This window comes from Saimiri boliviensis, chromosome 2, assembly GCF_048565385.1.
Source record: "Saimiri boliviensis isolate mSaiBol1 chromosome 2, mSaiBol1.pri, whole genome shotgun sequence".
NCBI classification, from domain to species: domain Eukaryota; kingdom Metazoa; phylum Chordata; class Mammalia; order Primates; family Cebidae; genus Saimiri; species Saimiri boliviensis.
The window spans coordinates 175,111,734-175,125,288 of NC_133450.1; the positions used below are offsets into that span (position 1 = coordinate 175,111,734).

General features: G+C 35.1%; 1 long non-coding RNA gene across 3 annotated transcripts in view; it reads left to right on the forward strand.

Annotated features, from left to right (window-relative positions):
* Positions 1-13,555, forward strand: part of LOC104651417 (uncharacterized) — a 207,517-nt gene that overhangs the window by 29,788 nt on the left and 164,174 nt on the right. For all 3 annotated transcript variants that reach the window (XR_012516605.1, XR_012516606.1, XR_744888.3), the window contains exons 2-4: positions 2,611-2,670; positions 11,386-11,535; positions 11,932-12,117. This is a non-coding gene — a long non-coding RNA (uncharacterized LOC104651417). The remainder of the gene's footprint in view (positions 1-2,610; positions 2,671-11,385; positions 11,536-11,931; positions 12,118-13,555) is intronic.

Sequence of the window (13,555 nt, forward strand, 5' to 3'; positions counted from 1 at the left end):
CATGAAGATAATGCTTGCAAAGTAGCTACAGAGAAAGAAAAATCCTGAAACAACCAGTAATGTTTAGGACCAATAGTATAAGTCTTCACACACTGCACATTTGGATAATACTGTAAGACAATTTTTTGATAGGCTAAATAGCAAATCTAAGTCCCCCCAAATTATAAAAAAATTGTCATTATAATTCTAGAGGTATAACATAACAATGTGTAAGTTGCATCAAGTAACAAAGTTAGTTTATAACCTAAATTATTTCCTCCTGTTTTTTTTTTACTTCTATGCATATTTTCTTACTTCCATGCTAGAGTTACCTCATTCTTTTAAAATTATGAGATATTCTATAATTTATTTATATTCCTCTATTAATATATTTTTAACTTATTAGTTTACTTAAAAAGGTTTATATTTGCTTATGTAATGGTAGAGTTAGGAGTCACATGTCTATTTAACAGAGTCAGGAGTCACATGTCCATTTAACAGAGTTATGGGTCACATGTCCAGAGTTAGGAGTCACATGTCCAGGAGTCACATGTCCATTTAACAGAGTTAGGAGTCACATGTTCATTTAACAGAGTTAGGAGTCACATGTTCATTTAACAGAATTAGGAGTCACATGTCCATTTAACAGAGTTAGGCGTCACATGTCCATTTAACAGATAGTGTATTCTTCTGCAACTTCTCTGCCTTCATGCAAACCTTTGAGAATGATCTCTTGAAACAAGGCTAAAATGCCTTTGAAGAGGTATTATAGATGTTCATATCTACTTTGTGTCTATTTCCATGAAATAGAGACAAAGTAGACAGCTGCATTAGAGGCCCAGCTCTATAGTGTAACTCAAAATCCACCAAAACTAATAACCATGATTAGATTCTGGTCAAACAAGTTGCCATTAATCCAGATGTAGGATGGGATTGAAGGGTGGCTCTTCCACACCCTGATATCAGTGTACCAATTTGTGCATTCTGTCTCCCCTTCTTCCTTTATCACCCTCATATAATTATTTGTGTATGTATCTGGCTTCCTCATTGCTCTGAGGACAAGGATCATGCATACCTTATTAATATTTGTATTATTCAAGGCTTGTACTATGGGTTCTACTATGGGGCCTGGCCTAAAGTGGTTGCTGAAGAAGTGTGTGTTAGAGGAATCATACATAAGCTAGAAATTCTCATTAGGATTTCTGTATCTGAACAACTTTCATCTTCTCTGGTGGGATGAAGAAGAAAAATGGGGTTTAAAGTACATACTGTTGAGTATTAATGTAGAATTTAATAGCTTCTATGCAAGTGCAGAGTTCTCTGTAGTTTCCCAGTGTTAATCTCACTTCTATCTGTAGCCATGTCTCAATGCTGGGTGACTCTCTTCTGGCATGTTTCGGCAAGACTCTACCTCATTTGTGTAATGTACATTGGCTTCTAGTTTCCACAGGAATTGTTTATATGCATTTAATTTTAGCTCTTGGGCTATAACATGTCATTGTTCTTTTTACTTATCTCCTCTTACTTTTGGAAAGAGGACAGGCATCTTCAATACTTGCTGTTCCTGTTTGGTATGCTCTTAGATTAATTTTAGCTTTGCTCTTTAGCTTTCATGATACCTCAGAACATTTTTCAGTCATATTTCCTGTATAAGAAAATACAGACTATGTCACTTTGTATTTCCACAAAGGGAAGTACAGATTGGGGGGCATAATTTAATTCTTGTAGGGAACTCATGTTTTGGTGTGAACGGAAATTAAAGGAAGGTATTTGGATTATTTATCTCATTTGATTGTTCTATATTCAATTTAGAGGATAACACATTAAGCTCTTATTCAGTTTTATTTATTACAGTCATAGTGAATCTGGAAAAAATATATCTGAGGCTTACTTTTCATATTTAGGGGAAAATGAATACCCTAGAAAATAATAATAAACATTAGATAAAACAATGTTTTCCTAAGAGTAGGCAATGAAAAACTGAAGATACTCAAAGCAGTCTTGCACAAGTGCTTTGAAAAGTCTCTTGCACAATTCTATTTCTTTATAGTACTTACACAATCATATTTCATAATGGCTTTCTATAAACAATGTTCTTGACAAGGAGCTTAAAAATGCAAAACTAAAGGAAGCACTTTTGGGAGAAAAAACTTTTATATTTTCTCATTTGTACACTACAACAGACAGAAAACTATGGAATTTTTCAGTGCAATTTACATATGTCAGTTCGAGAGGAGACAGGAAATGTGAAACACTGTAGGAGGTATGAGTTTGCCACCTAGAGGAGAGAGCTGAAATTAAACTGTTCTCCAATTTCTTTAGTATAATTCACTAATTTATTTATTTACTCATCTAATTATTCAAAAATAATTATCTGCCAGGCTTAACTATTTTGCCAGTGCATATTAGATAAATCTGTTCAAGATTTATGAGCTCAAAGAAACCACAAACTGTATCTTACTTTAATTGCTCAGCTGCCTCTTTAAAAAATCTTTTAAGAGAGTATAACACAAATATCTGAACAATTCTAAATATCCACACTTAGGATGGATATTACTTTTAGCTCTTGTGCTATAATAAAACTTTATTCTTTTGTACTAATGCTGTATTTTTTCTTTTTTAATGTTTAAGAAACAAGTTAGATATGGACAAGATGTAATTTCTTCTGTCAAGGAACTCATGGGATAACAGGTTAGTGATACAGACCAACAATGCTGATACATTTTTAATGACAGAGATTATGCCTAGAGAAAAAATCCATCATTTGGTAAAGACAAAGTGTGCATATGTATTCCTTTGTTTCAATTACTTTAAAGTTAAAAAACAATTATTTTTCTCCTTTTGTACTACAAGCAATATCTGGTATAGTGTATGCATAGTAAGTTTTCAAGAAATAGTAATTTCCTTGTTGACTTGATTATTTTGGAGTGGAACTTAGTCTAGAAGAGATCCTAATATTCATTTATGTGAGAACATTTTCAGTTAGGACATGGAAATTTTTTCCTTCTCAATATTTATTTTTAGTGGGTTTAGAATTTTAGAAAATGGGTTTAGGGATTTAGAAATTTATTTACTAAATAATTCTAAGGAAGAGTACCTTAAAAATATTTAAAATGACAAAAACCGAAAACCACATCTAATTTGTTAAGGCCAAGAATCATTAAAAAGGGATCCAAGGCTTTAGACTTTGCTGCTCAGTGGAACTAGAATCATGAATATCTCACTCAGAGGAAGCCATCTCATCTTAGTGCTTTAATTTCCTGTGAGTTTCCCATGTTCTCCCCCTGCAAAGACCACCTCAAATCTCTCAGTAGTCCTGTCTTTATGAAACTGGTATCATTTTTCTTTTAGCTTTTGTCCTTCACCTTCCTGTGGCAATAAAAGTCAATTCTCTACATATAAATAGTCACAATTTTAGCTGTATCTTAATTGTGCAACATCTGTTGACTCTGTGTTTTAACATCTGTGTGGATAGCAGTGTTGTAATATTTTGATTGTAAGCTTCTAAGAGGTGGAGGCCAGAATTATTTTCTCCATTTTTAGAATGAGAAAATACAGATCACCACAATCAAAGTAGAATGGCAGCTTATAGTAGATATTTGGATAATTTATATAGTCTCTTAAAAAAACAGATTATAGTAAGAAGTGGCTGAGCAATTAGCTATGGCACACTGCATGGTTTTTCTGACCTCTTAGCTCCCAAATAAACTTTGCCAAATCTTCAGGCCTTCAACATTTTTTCACTCTATTTGTTATGGGCTGAATTGTGTTTCTCCCCAAATTCCAGTATTGAAGTCCTAACTCCTAGTGCTTCAGAGTGTGACCTTATTTGGAAACAGGGTCATTGCAGATATAATTAGTTAGGATGAGATCTTACTAACATAGGAGAAGCTCCTAATCATGGTGTCCTTATAAAAAGGAGAATTTTGGCCATGAAGACATGCACTGGGAGAATGCTGTCTGAAGACTGGAGTTATGCTGCTGCAAGTCACAAAATTAACAGAAGCTAGGGAAGAGACCTTGAATAAATTCTTCCCTGTAGCCTTGAGGGAGAGGATGGGCCTGCCAACTCTTAATCATAGATGTCTAGCTTCCAGAGCTGTGAGACAGTTTCTCTTTTAGGCCACTCAGTTTGTAGCATTTTGTACAGCAGTCCTAGAAGACCAACCCACCATTCTAACTGTTGATCAAGCAAGATTCTGTGATCATGTATTATCTTGTTTATTCCTTATCAGCATTCTTTGGTGTTATTAGTGCCATCTCTATACAAATTAGGAAATGGAGCCTCACAGAAATTAAATGACAAGTTCAGGGTGTCATGGCTATTTCATTATAGTGCCAGTGTTTGAATACAAGTCAGTTTGACTCCAAAGCATCATCACTGTACTCAATTCTAGTTCTATCCAGATGTTCACAAACAACCAGACTGTAGTGGAGATGTGGGTGGTAGATTGAGAAGGAGATCATGACCAACATTAGACTGTCAATGAAGCAGGCTGAGAGAAGTTTTATGAAGCCAAGTAACTGTGCAGGTTACACTAGAGATGGTCAGATTGTTCATATATATGGATTTCCTGTCTTCTGAGGAATGTACTCTTTGATATTCCTGAGTTAGGCCAGTTTAGGCAAGAGTAAATAGAAGGTAAACAGAAGGCTGGAGACTGTGTGTGTGCATGAATGCCTCCTTTGCAGCTAGATGTCTAACATCATGAACGGCCACATTCGCATGAATACAGAGATACACAGTTTACATATTAATGCAACATAAAACTCTTATGCAGTCTGATTTCATCTTATTGACATTTCTGTCAGACAGAGTCAGTATTAGCATCTTAATTATATAAATGAGGAAACTGAAATTTCAGGAGGTTCTCTGACTTCCCAGGCCACATAGTAAGCTTTGGTGCCAGAATGTATCTCTAGGCTTTCTCATTTCAAGATAGTACTTTCTCAGTTCTTTATACTATTCTCACTGCCTGTGGAATCAGATTTGGTTTCTCTGACTTTTCTTAGTCACTTCTGTGGTTTCATTACCACTCCCTCTCTCTCACTAAACAACTGCCTGCAAAAGTAAAAAATTCCTTGAAAACGGAAAACAAATGTACCAGAAATGTTGATGGTATAAGAGATAAAACTAGGATAAAGAGAAGGTGTGTTGCAAAGTGGTGTCCTTTAATGCAGTAGAGAAGTATTTGGGAGAAAAAGAAAATGGAGAAAAAATAGACAATCTGAAGCGGTGAGAAGAGCAAATGCTACAGATGTACCTGAACCTCTTTAGTAGGTGTAATCCTGAAGAGTTGGGTATAACAGCAATGATCAAAAATGAAATGCACTGTGGAAATTGTCTAGCTGTTGAGATCCTACTGTGAGCTATTTTTTAAAGTGAAAACTCCAATCAACTCTAGCTTATTTACAGAGAGGACTTTGCCCCACTGTACCCAGAAAGTTTCCTGACAATATTACACATGCATAGTAACCCTGAGACAATTTTTGTTTACCAGGAAATCATATAAAAGGGAACATTAAACTTTGTCTAGTTCTACTGCATAAACATGTGATAATGTGCATGATGACCTTCTATTGTAAATGGAAGAGTTAAGCTCTCTTAATCTACTGCTGAAGGGTGAAAACACTTTCTCAGGGCTCTGAACTTCAGAAAGTTGAAATCTTTCCGAAAAAACACTACAGACTGTATCTTCTTTACATTTGAAGATACTTTACATAAGAAACTAAAGCAGTTTGATGTATGTTTTCACCTACTTGAGAAGGAAACTCACAGACTCCAAAGCAACTGTTGTCTGTTTTGAGAAAAAAAGTTCAGAAATCACCAGAAGCAATAGGGAGTGGCTTTGATTCCTGTTCTCTTATTTATGGGTAGCTAAAGTTCATATTTCTCAATATACTATAATCTCAGTATAATTGGCCAAATTCCATGGTGAATAATTAGATCTAGCTTACCAGGGAAGATTTGGATGGTGAGAGCAGTCACACTGTTCTGGGAATATGTTAGCCAAGTTTAGTATGTTTTACATGAGTTGACAGACTTACCCCTCTTGCTGAAGGACTAGCCCAGCAGGTTCTACGGGTGAGATCACTGCTAACTCATTCATTGCTGGGCCTGGTAGGCACAAGAAGCCAAGAAATAAATAAGATGAATTTGGGCTTCAGAAGTTCTCTTTCCTATTTTCTTTCCCAAACCCTTTCTTCCAGATGTCTAGGGGCTGAAACATTTATTCATACATTTATTAACTAACTCAACAAATACTTACTGACCATGCTTCAGGCACTGGGCACTAGAAATGTAAGAATGAACTAGACATTTTCTGCCTTCAGGGGTCTATGAACAAACAATTACAATACTCAGTGAAAAATATTACAATTCACACAGCTCAGTAATCCAAATCCTTATTATGTCTGTCTTTAAAAAGCAGAAAGTGAAAAATGCTCTTTAAAAGAGGATGGCACAGAAATGTATTTATGCATTGCAACAGATAAAATTAATAAATGCATGAGGACTGGTTCATCTGTCTGGTTGTGAGTTAGGAATAAATCCCACTCTCAATGAAGTATTCAGATTCCACCTTGCCCCACGGTCACCACAGTGGTACAATGGAAGCTCCAGTCCATTCATGCTGTCTTTGGGTACCTTCAGAGTGTTGTTTCACAAGTATTCAGACCCAACAGTAAGAGTTTAAAAATTGTCCATAAGGTTGACCTTGGCATTATTACGTTAAAGAAAACAAAACAGATATCGCTGAATTTACTTCTTAAAAATACCTTATGTTTCTGCAAGTTTCTTAAATTCTGACTCTTGTCACATAAGCATACAAGAATGGCTATACTTAAACCCTTCTAATCAATTATATCCATAATATATATGACTGAATGATAAGCTTTCATGACTATGAAATATATACATGTTTGGAGAATCTATTTACAATAGATAATCCTATTAATAGCTGTCATTGTAACACTGTTTATGCAGTAATTGTAGTTCCATCTGTTTTTATTTTTAGCATCTTTCCTCTCGATCCCCCAAGTTTTAAGTTGCTATCAAGTGTGTATTTTATTTGGTTTTGATGCCTTAGGTTATCTGTAGTTATAATAGCCATATCAATTATTCATTTAGCAAAAATTTATTGAGTGCTACTATGTGCTTATATTTTTCCAATGTTGTAAAGGATGATTGGCTAAAATTTTTCCACTTTTATTAGTAATTTGGGAGTTTCTTCTTTCGATGGATTTTAGTCACTGGTAAAGGCTGTCTCATACTCATAGGTTTTTCTCTACTAAGAAACATGATGTTGAATAAGGTATGAATTATAACTTAAGGCTTTTTCATATTCTCTGCCATTATACAATTTTTTTTCTTATGAAGACTATGTGTCCTCAAGAAATTTATAATCTAGCAGGTGAAAGATTTGCTTCTTTCAAAATGTGACTCTAATTCCCCCATTCCTTAGGTTGTGAAAGCAGTTGTTTATGCTTTATTTCATTGTTTTCCAAACTGTAGTTATTTATGTACTGTCCTCATGATTATGCTATTCACATACTACCTGTACTGTTATGCTTCTGAAAATATACCATGATTTTAAATTTAATTAAATTTGTTTAATAATAATAATATCTGTTAAATCACTAGGTTGATGTGCTGGTTACAAAATTTTAAATATACTTTAATGTAAATATGTTACTACTAAATTTTTTTTTTGTCTGTATGTATCCAAAATCTTGCCTTTAGTACTACACATAACTTTGGTGTACCCATGATAGCCACCTTCAAGAGTGAGAAATGGCATTTATGTGGCCAACAAACATATACAAAAAAGCTCACCATCACTGGTCATTAAAGAAATGCAAATCAAAACCACATTGAGATACCATCTCATGCCAGTTAGAATGGTGATCATTAAAAAATCAAGAGACAACAGATGCTGGGGAGGATGTGGAGAAATAAGAATGCTTTTATACTGTTGGTGGGAGTGTAAATTAATTCAACCATTGTGGAAGACAGTGTGGCGATTCCTCAAGGATCTAGAAATAGAAATACCATTTGACCCAGCAATCCCATTACTGGGTATATACCCAAAGGGTTATAAATTATTCTATTATAAAGAGACATGCACACCTATGTTTATTGCAGCATTGTTTACAATAGCAAAGACTTGGAACCAACCCAAATGCCCATCAGTGATAGACTGGATAAAGAAAATGTGCCACATACACACCATGAATACTACACAGCCATAAAAACGGATGAGTTCATGTCCTTTGCAGGAACATGGATAAAGCTGGAAATCATCATTCTCAGCAAACTGACATAAGAACAGAAAACCAAACACCACATGTTCTCACTCATAACAGGGTGTTGAACAATGAGAACTCATGGACACAGGGATGGGAACATCACACACAGTGGCCTGTTGGGGGGTAGGGAAGTTAGGGGAGGACTAGCAAGGGGTGAGGGAATTGGGGAGGGATAACATTAGGACAAATACCTACTGTAGATTACAGGGGGATGGATGTGGCAAACCACCATGGCACATGTATACCTATGTAACAAACCTGCATGTTCTGCACATATACCCCAGAATTAAAGTATAATAATAAAAAGTAAATAATTAAAGAAACAAAAAAGATTGAGTAATGGCAAAAGAAAATAAATGCAGCAATAATGATGGTGACCATAGCAATGGTAATGAGCTATTATTTATTGAGGACTTCACATATGTCATTTAACTTTATCTTATTTTATCTTCAAAACAACTTTCAGGCATGAATATCAGAGAAATACAAGGAAAAAGGACAGGAAAGAAGGAACAGTGGAAGTGAAACTATTTTGCCTAGGGCAGCTATAACTAACACAAATGTGATATTTTAGCATTTGTAATTTTTTTAAAGTCAGCTGAGATTTCACACCTGTTTATTTTATAAGAATTTGGATGTGATAGTGGAAGATTAACGTAATAATCTTTAGCAATTATTATAGAACAAATTATTTAAAAATTGTAAAATGCTTAGAAACAGCGTAGAATATCCTAGGTGTTTCCCATAATTAAATTATAAAATGATTGCTCTGATTATTTTTCATAGTAGTTCAATTAAACTGTGACTTTGGGTCTGTTAGTATATATGGGTGTGAATGCTCTAGAGGTTTGTTCCTTGGCTTTCCTGTATAAGTTCATATATATTTTTGTTATTACCCTGTAAATAACTGAATTATAGTATAGTGATTCTGTAAAAAACACTTTAGTTATTAATACTCTTTGGTGTGAAGTTAACATTAAACACTTTTATATTTCCAGAACCTGGTTTTTATCTGTGAAAGTCAATGTATCCTTCTTTTAATCTTCTGCATTTGTTTTTTTATAGCTTGATGAAATATGACATGCTTCTCCTTCCTCCCCCTCCTTCCTGTGCCTCTATCCCCACCATTTTTTTTTCTATTCCTCTTGGCATCTGGATTTCTTTTTCTGCCAAATGAGTCAGTTAAAGAGGAAATGTTTAACCCACATTTGTCATCTTGGCTGGGAAAAGAAGTTCGAAGGCAAAGGTGCCTGAATATGTTTCATTAGGATGCTGACACAACCTTTTTGACTCTCTCCTGAGAATACTACTGTATATTCAAGTTACAAAGTACTAAATGATCCATTTCCACCATGCATACATTTCACATGATTAATACTTTATAGCTTTTTTCTTTGAGGACAAATATTTTTCTTTTGGAAAAATATTATTTATTTATTTGTGTGTATGTATGTGTTTATTTTCTTTTAATATGTGGTCTTTTTCAACAAAGGATTTGATTTTACACGCGAAAGTAATAGGATTAAGAGGCTAAAGGAAAAATAGGAGAAAGGGAAATATGAGTACAGTGATAAAGTATAATGAATTGCTTGTATTCTAACACAGAATAGCTACTATCTGTTGATTGTTTATTATATATTAGCCATTTAATCAAAATATCTAGTCTAATGAAATAGTCACTGTTTTCAGTTTGTTTAGGTTTAGTAGATATAGAAACTGAGACTTAGAGAGGTTAATTTACTCAACTCCACATTGCTAATTAGTGGTGAAAGTGGAATTTGAATCCTCTGTTTTTTCTTATCCAGCATATCATCACTATAACCCTTATAGTTTGCTTTTGGTACAAGTATTCATATTAATGGAAATGCAAAGTATTACCTCAGCAAATGTACTAATAGCTTAGCTTCACTAAATTACTCAATTCTTTTTTTAACCATCTATACATGGGAAACAAAATAGGCTGGGGAATAGGCTGTACTGGTGGCGGCTGTGGTGCTGATGAAGGAAGTGGTGGTGGAATGCGTAGGTGCCCATGCTTTTTGTCACAATGAAGATCAAAAAGTACATCATTTAATAGCTGGGGGTTGTATTCTTCACCAAAAACTAAATAAACATATAGACTTAGCAATATGCTATAAAAGTGAAGATATAAGCAGTATAAAATTCTGCCATAAAGCAAGTTGTTCAAGATTGCAGTCCAACCTCTTCAAAATGCTCATAAATCAGAAGGCAAATTTATTAAACAATATTTTATATGTATACTATACTATTCAAATTGGACCTAAAATGAATTCACTTGCTATATTAAATATTAAACATTAAATGGGCAGCAACTTTGTTTGCACTGGACATAGACTATCAGAAGAAAATTTGGGACAAGCTGACGAGTCCAGGTCTCTTGAGAAACCCTTCAGCTTCTTTTCCTCCAAATGAATTTCTCCGTAGCAAATGGAAACCATCCAAATGATTCCCTACCTACCTCAAAGTACCATAATTTGTCTACTTTGCAAATTATGGGGCTATATCTAGCAATACTTCAAGAAAAATGCACCAACTCCCATTATGTCATAGGTACTGTGCTAGGAACTTTATGCATATCATTTTGTTTGATTTTAATAGCAACTGCATGAAATAAGTCATCATCATAAATCACCATTTTAGATATTGAGAAACCACAAACAGATTAGAGAAGTTAAATAATTTTCCCGTCAAAGACCACATCAATGATGAAGACAGAATTTGAACTTATGTTCTTAACCATTGGACTACCTGCATGCCCTGTCAAGGAACGGCTAAGGCTGTCATAGAGACTAGACTGTGTATAGACAGTTGTTTCAAGAGAGAAAAAAGGCAGGAGGATCTAGGGAATAGGTTTAAATCAGACATTGGCATCTGTACTAGAAATGAGCGGTGGAACTATTATTGTGTTCTATTTACTGAGTATAGGTATATCCTACTCAGTGTATTTCTCTGCTCCATACACTATTCAAGGTGATAAAAGCGTTTAGGAAGAGGGATTAGGAAATATCCGCTATGTTTAGGTCATAGCCCAATCAAAGGATTAATTAACATTTGTCTCTTTCTTTCTCCTACATCCAGCCTCCCTTTTGATGAGAAGAATAAGCCTCATTCTGATTCAACAGCAGAGATCAAAGAAAAGACTTCTGTTTGCTGGCCATCAGATATATGTTATCTGTGTTTAAAGAACTGAAAAACACACATCAAAGGAACATTCTCTTGGAAAGAGAGGTAATGAGATACAGTGAAAGAGAATAGAGATTCTTTAAATCATGGAGACCTAGGATCAAATCCTGTGATTAACACTTTTTAGTAATGTAACCTACTTCATTTCTTTGAGCCCTGGTTTATTTTTCTGAAAAATGAGGGTGATCTAAATTGCCTAAAATGCAACTCATGACAATAATAGACATGAAATAAATAGTCTTTCATCCCCCTCCTTTGCTCAAGCACTGCTCTGCTCTTCTCATCCCCTTTCCCTTCCTCTTTTCCCTCTATTTTGTCTGTACCCAATAGTTTTCCCCAAGCCCTATAACTATGTATGTGTATATTGTTGCAGCAAAGTGTATAAAGGAGACACCATTATTTGCATCCATTTATGTGCTGATATAAGTATTTTATCCTCAGAAGTTTCAGAGGGATGCTGGTGATTTGGTGAGAAGGAAGCAAGTATTTCTGTGATTTAATTTCAACGTAAGCATTGAAGAGGCTACCCTTCACCCTTTTACTACTGTTGATAACTCCATGTTTCCAAGAGCTAATGGGTTGAAGAACTTAGCACTTGTGATGGATTAGTCAAGCAAAAATTATGAAGTAAGTAATCTATAACATTATAGTATATTACAAATGCTGAAATATATTAATTATTATTTATTATGATTCTCATAGCTCATTTATACTGTACACAATTCCTTCCATCATTTTATGAAGATGTTTTACATATACATAATGAAACATAGCTAATTAGATACAAGGAACATAGAACTAAATGACTATTTTCCAAATATTTTCCCTCTAAGGAGGTTTTGCAATCCAGCTTTGCTGTGGTTAGACCCTGCGGATGAGAAAACATTCCCTTTTTTTTTTTTTTTTTTTTTTAAAGACAGGGACTCATTCTGTTGCCCAGGCCGTAATGCAGTGGTACAATCATGGCTCACTGCAGCCTCAACCTCTTGGGCTATAGTCATCCTTCTACTTCAGCCTTCTGAGTAGCTGGGACTACTCGGTGTGCACCCCCATGCCCAGCTAATTTTTGTATTTTTTTGTAGAGATGGGTTTTCAGCATGTTGCCCAGGCTGATCTCAAACTCCTAGAATCAAGGGATCCACCCACCTCAGCCTCTCAAAGTGCTGAGATTACAGGCATGAGCCACTGCACCCAGCCTGAATGAGAAAACATTGAGTTGGAAACCCAAAACATGACATAAATAATTTGGTATATTTTAGAGCTGTATTTCAACAACTTTTCAACACTGTCATCCTGTAAATGTCTTTCTGTCCTAATCCCATTGCCCTTGCACTCAGCAGAATTGTGTGGCTCTAAGGCAGATTCTGGTATGAAATATCTCAGCTGGGGAAGGCTCCGAAAGGGAGAGATCTGGCTAAAGAGCTCACACCAGACAAAGCTCCTCATCATACTGGCCTAACTCTCCTGATCCTGCATTTCTCAACAAAACTTTTTCTTCTCTTTCACATAACTCCCGTGGAATAATTTCCACCGAATTGCATGGAAGAGGCTGTTCATGGGGCTAGTCTGGCAGTTAAGAGATTTCTATTGGATTTTTTCATTTTGCAATCAGTTTCATACATTTACATGTATACTTTTCCTGGAGTCATAGTTTGTTCTCAGGTCTTTTAGAGTTAAATATCTTTCTTCTTTTAAGGTCTTACTTTTTTTTTTTCTAGTTTTATGGGAGATAACCAGTTTCCAATCCACGTCAGGGGAAAAGTAGGACAAATGAATGAAAGTTGTAACCACCTTGGATGATGGAATAAGACATTTGGGAGAACACAGGAGAAGTAGGGAGGTTAGGGAGGGATGGCTCTGTGAAAATTTTGCATTACTCTTGCCTGAGGTCTATTCTTTATGTTGGTGGCTGTTTTGACAATAAGAAATATTTAATGGCAAACTTAGTCTTCTAATTTGAAAGTGGAAATCATAACAGTTCTTGTCTCATAGGGATAGTATGAGACGAATTAAATAATCCATGTAAGAGGCATAGTACTATGCTTGCCATTCTGTAGGAGCTCAA